This window comes from Monodon monoceros, unplaced genomic scaffold (assembly GCF_005190385.1).
Source record: "Monodon monoceros isolate NGI ecotype Baffin Bay Population unplaced genomic scaffold, NGI_Narwhal_1 Super_Scaffold_9, whole genome shotgun sequence".
NCBI classification, from domain to species: domain Eukaryota; kingdom Metazoa; phylum Chordata; class Mammalia; order Artiodactyla; family Monodontidae; genus Monodon; species Monodon monoceros.
This window is the reverse complement of record NW_021703786.1, coordinates 31,968,161-31,974,160: the sequence shown is the minus strand read 5'-3', so window position 1 is coordinate 31,974,160 and position 6,000 is coordinate 31,968,161.

Sequence of the window (6,000 nt, the reverse complement as noted above, 5' to 3'; positions counted from 1 at the left end):
GTCATCCCGCCTGGCCCAGCCATGGATCAGTCCCAGCCAGTGCTTTTCTGAGCAGAGTGCGGCCACGCCCCCTCCACCCCGGTCCCGTGCATCTGCCTCCCTCCCCACTGGGGACCTGAGTTGGTGCAAAAGGGGCGGGCTGGCATCAGACAGATCGGGGTTCACATCCTGGTTCTGCCTGTCCCCAGTCTGCCACCCCAGGCCAGTCATTTAATCACCCCTCTGAGCTCCAGATCCTGCATCAGTAAAATGGGACCCCCATGTGACCTCCCTGGGGGGCTGAGGTTAGTGAGAAGTCCACGCGGAAGCCTGACACCGGAGGTGCGCGCCGTGAAGTATGAGCTGGTATTCAAGGCCCCAGGTGTCCGCCCCTGGGTCCATGGGGCCACCCCTTCTCCAAATGTATTATTCCTTCAGGCCGCTGATAAAAGGTGCTGTGAGGGGCAGGGGACTCCACGCTGTCCGGGGGCCACTGGAGGGGCCGCTCTAAGTCCCGTAGGGACGGGCCTGCCGCTGGAGAGCTGCTGGGAGGGGCCGGAGGTCAGAGGAGCCCCGGGTGACCCACAGCTGCTGCTCTGGCCCAGGAACAATGAGCCAGCATGCCCTGCCCCCTCCACTGCTCTTTGTGCCCAAGATGCCACTTGGCGGGGACAGCTGTTGGCCTCCCAGTAGCCACTTGAAGTGCAGGGCAGGGAGGTCCAGCAGCTGGGATGGTCCTGCTCTGTCTTTGCCTGGGAGCTTGGCCTCTGGGAGTCCGGTGGTTCTAGAAACTCTACTCTGGAAAAGGCATCCCTCTTCCCTAGGGGCGTGGGCCCAGTAACAGGACAAATGACCCTGCCCACATTTCTCATCAGGGCCTCCTCTGGTCCTCACTGCAACCACTCAAGTTGCTTCTGCCCATTTTACAGATAAAGAAACCAAGTCCCGGAGGGGTGAAGCAACTGCTTAAAGCTCACACAGCCAGTAGATGTCGGAATGGGGACCTAGACTCCCAGCCATTGCTCCTAATTACTAGGACTTCATCAGGGGAGTGTCACCATGTACACTGCATTCTCTCTAATTCCCACAAAACCCCAGAAAGAGGCATTCTTCTTTCTCTTCTACAGTCGAGAAAACCAAGGCTCAGTGGCTTACCCGAGCTTCCCAAAGACCATCAGCTCGGTCTGCATGACCCCAAAGCCAAGCTCCTTCCAGCTGACCAAGCTGCAGTGCAGGAAAGGGCCCCACCCCTTGCCAGGCTGGTGAGACGACCAAGACCCCTGAGGCCTGAGACTGTGCCCGGGCCTATCAGTGGGCACGTGGATTATATTTCTAGCCAGAGAGTCAAGGAGACAGGCCGTTTTGGGCTCAAGGGGGTCAGTCTCGGCCCAGGGGTGTCCTAGTAGCTTTTCTCCTCCACTGAGAGAGAGAGAGAGAGGTTGAGATTTTTTAAAATATAAATTTATTTATTTATCTATTTTTGGCTGTGTTGGGTCTTTGTTGCTGCGCGCGGGCTTTCTCTAGTTGCGGCGAGTGGGAGCTACTCTTCATTGCGGTACGCGGGCTTCTCACTGCGGTGGCTTCTCTTGTTGCGGAGCGTGGACTCTAGGCGCGCGGGCTTCAGTAGTTGTGGCACGCTGGCTCAGTAGTTTGGCTCACGGGCTCTAGAGCGCAGGCTCATTAGTTGTAGCGCATGGGCTTAGTTGCTACGCGGCATGTGGGATCTTCCTGGACCAGGGCTCGAACCCGTGTCCCCTGCGTTGGCAGGCGGATTCTTAACCACTGCGCCACCAGGGAAGTCCCGAGATTGAGGTTTGAAGATACTACACTGCTGGCTTTGAAGATGGAAGGTGGAACCATGAAGCAAGGAATGCAGGCACCTCCAGAAGCTGGAAGAGGCAAGGAAACAAATTCTCCCCTAGAACATGCAGAAGGAAAGCACACCTGCCAACACCATGATTTTAGCTCGGTGAAGGCCCTTTCTGACCTCCAGAATTATAAGACAATACGTTTGTGTTGTCTCAAGCTACTAAATTTGTTGTAATTTGGTACAGTAACAATCAGGAAATGAAGACAGAGGGGAAAGTCACTGATAAACAGGCAGTTGAATGCTACGATGTGGGACACAGGGGCATTTGCAGAACTACTTACAAGACCACTTAGCTCTCACCTGGATGGCAAGGCCAGGTTTCTGCGAGGATGAGAAACACAGCTGTGACAGGTAGAGCGTTGTCAAGGTGGTAAAGGACAATGTTCCCAGCAGCAGCAGTGCGTTTGGGAAACCGCTTCTGGTTCTGCAGGGCTGAATCTGGCAGGTCGGCTGTTGAAAGAGGTTCAAGGAGCTGGGGGCTTGGGAAGGGCCTTGACTCTGAGGCCTTGGGAGTCACAGAAGGAGCTGGCAGCACTGGGTCTGCTCAGGGTAGAAAGTCAAGATAAACCATAATTATGAGCAAAGTTCTAATATCTATTCCTGCGTCCCGGTGAATGGTCCTGTGTACCTCCTGGGGTGCATGAGCCCCCTCACCCTCACTTGGAGGAGGGAGGGGAAGGTTTTTCTAGAACACAGGCCGCCAGCTGGTTGCCGACACCGTGATGGATTAGTTCTCCCTGCCCCGGCCTGGTGCACTCACTGTGATGGATTGGGGTCAAGGTCACGGGTTTGACCTGCCTTTGGGTCAATGGAGTTGGGAAGAAAAAGTCCATTTTCATCACGAAAGACTGCCCTCTGGTCTGTTATCTCTAAATGATTCTTGGGTCACAAGGCACACAGACAGGGTACAGATGGAAAAACCCTCCAGGGCCTGACTGTTGACAGGGAGTCAATGGTGCCCACGCTGTGTACAAAGCCCAGCGGGTGTGGGTGGCAGGAGCGGGCAAGCAGAGGGCAACTCCTCCCCGCTCCCTGCCTGGACAAACCACCCTGGCCCCTGGGTGGGGGGCAGGGGATACGGCAGGGCCCCGGGGGAGAAGCTCGCCCACCCTGACCTTCCCTCCTGTTGGGTGTTCATCAAATCCATCCAGCTGCCCTTGCTCTCGCTCCTTGGCTTGGCTTTGAATTCCATCTCTGGCCCACGACTCCCCATCTCGATGAACAGTTCCAAGCACGTGGGGACTCACCCACTGTCTCAGTCAGCTCAGGACCCGCAGACGGGGCATAAACAGCAAATATTTAGTTCTCTCAGTTTGGAAGGCTGGAAGTCCAAGATGCAGGTACCAGCATGGCTGGCTTTTGGTGAAGGCTTTCTTCCTGGCTTGCAGAGGGCTGCCTTCTCACTGTGTCCTCACCTGGCAGATAGAGAATGTTCTGGTCTCTCTTCCTCTTCTTATAAAGACACTAATTCATCATGGGGGCCCCACCCTCATGACCTCATCTAAACTTAATCACCTCCCCAAGGCCCCGTCTCCTAATACCATCACACAGGGGGACCACCTTCTCAACACACTCCTCACTCTGACCCCAGGATGAGAAATTAGAAAGCCGCCTCCGTGTGGCTGCTTCTCAAATAATACCCACATAGTAACACACGGGTTCGAGGTCTGGTCCGGGAAGATCCCACATGCCACGGAGCAACTAAGCCTGTGCGCCACAACTAAGCTCTAGCCTGCGCTCTAGAGCCCGCGAGCCACAACTACTGAGCCCACGCACAACTACTGAAGCCTGCGCACCTAGAGCCCGTGCTCCACAACAAGAGAAGCCACCGCAATGAGAAGCCCATACACCTCAACGAAGAGTAGCCCCCGCTCGCCGCAACTAGAGAAAGCCCGCGCGCAGCAACGAAGGCCCAACGCAGCCGTAAATAAATAAATAAATTGCATCTCTTGGATGAATGACTTGGATGGCTTGGGTCTGACCCTCCATAGAGTTGGTTTTCTTGATCTGCACCCTGGCATCAAGTCTTTGATTTACCCTGAGCGGAAATGCAGCTTCATGGGGTTTGCATGACCTTATCTGTTATGAGACTGTTTTGAAGACACTGACTGGGACCCCACCCCTGTCCCCTTCAGAGATCTCACAGGGATCCCTCTCAGACCTCAGTGTCAGAAAAAGCTTCTTCTGGGATTGTTCCAACCTCATACACTTCGTGAGTCTTGTAACGGGTGGATTTCCCTTTTCGCTTTGACTGATAGGAAGCTCAGAGCCCAATTTTCAGTCCACTTTGAGCACATTTCTGTGTACCACACTCTTGGTTCATTGTACTGTTTGTTCAAGGCTTGTTTTCTCTCTGATCTATTTTTTGTCCTACTGTATTTTAAGTATTTTTGTAAGCTGCCTCCAATCCTGTTTGGAACAAAGCAGGGTAAAAACAAATCAAAACAAAACAAAACAAAACAAAATTCAGCAGAGCCCTGTGGGCTTGGCGGGCATTTTTTTTTTTTTTTTAAAGATAGATTTGATTTTATTTATTTATTTTTGGCTGTGTTGGGTCTTCGTTGCTGCGTGTGGGCTTTCTCTAGCTGCGGCGAGCGGGAGCTACTGTTCGCTGGGGTGCGCGGGCTTCTTATCGCGGTGGCTTCTCTTGTTGCGGAGCTCAGGCTCCAGGCGCGCGGGCTTCAGTAGCTGTGGCACGCGGGCCCAGCAGTTGTGGCCCGCGGGCTTAGCTGTTCCGCAGCATGGGGGAATCTTCCCGGGCCAGGGCTCGAACCCGTGTCTCCTGCATTAGCAGGCAAATTCTTAACCACTGCGCCACCAGGGAAGCCCTTGGTGGGCATTTTTTTAACAGAGCAAGTTCATTTCAGGGTTGGAGTCCCGCCGGGAAGGCAGCTCTCCCTGGCTCCTCCTGCCTCTCCTGGGAGTCTCCATCTTGGAGAACAGAAGCTCCGTGTGTAAGAGCAACAGGCTTCAGAGGCAAAGCCTCCAACCTCCATCTGCCTGCAAATAGCTTTCCTCCCCCAAAGCGTTCTTCCCAGTCTCCCATCTGGCTGTTGGCAGGAAGCCACAGGGCCTTGAGAAGCCTGCAAAGGGGAAGTAGAGAGACAAGCTCTCCTGCTTTTATTCCTAACTTTGCTTTCCTGCATCTTTTTTTTTAATTCTTTCTTTCTTTATTGAAGTAGAGCTGGTTCACTGGGCTGCGCCAGTCTCTGCTGTACAGCAAAGTGCCTCAGTTTTACACATAGAGACGTTCTTTTTTAAATTATGGTTTCCATTATCGTTCATCCCAGGAGATGGGATATAGTTCCCTGTGCTATAGAGTAGGACCTTGTTGTTCATCCACGCTTTCCTGCATCTTAACTCAGGGTCTCCGGGGTCCAGGGATACTTTGCATGCAGGTTATCGCTGCGCCAGGAAGGGTCCCCGCCCAAGTGTGGAGTCCGGGCACTTGGGAGGCTGCCGTGTGAAGGCCGAGGTAAGCCGGGGAAGGGTGGGGGTGCCACACACACACCTGAAATAGCCAACCCCGCCCCCTCTGCCACCCCGACAAGGACCGCACTCCCAGCTCTGCCCCACGCAGTCTACCGGCTCAGCCTTTCCCTCGTCTGTCACGCCACAGAGCCAACCCAGCCCCGTCCATCTCACAGCCTCTGCTCTGCTCCACTCACCAGACTTCAGCCAGTGCCGCCTTCTCCAGCCTCTGTCTTCCCAACTGTAAAATGGGTGGAGGCTGGTGGTGAACCAGATGCTAAAATGTGAAGATCCTAAGAACCCCCTTCCCGCAGGTGTCCTGAACCCCTCTATTCCTTTCCTATCGCTTGTGTCCACTTTCTTCTGAGAACATGGTGCAACCCTGGTGAAGAGGAGGGGGTGGCTGGGGTGTGAGAATGGAGTCGAAGGGGAGCCCTATGGGACCAGCCTGGACCCCAGCAGGAGCACGGCCCTGAGGCTGTGGACGGAGACGGAGGCCAGCCCTGAGTGACCCTGGGAATGGCAGGGGCGGCTCTGCTTAGCACACTTGGCACTACCTGCGGGGCCCTTTGGATGATGCAAAGCAGCAGTAGCTGCTGAAAGGGTCCTGGAGCTGCCAGTGCCTCACCTGGCAGGAAGCACACACCCCTTTCTCTTGGGCACACCCCTCCCAGCAGGGC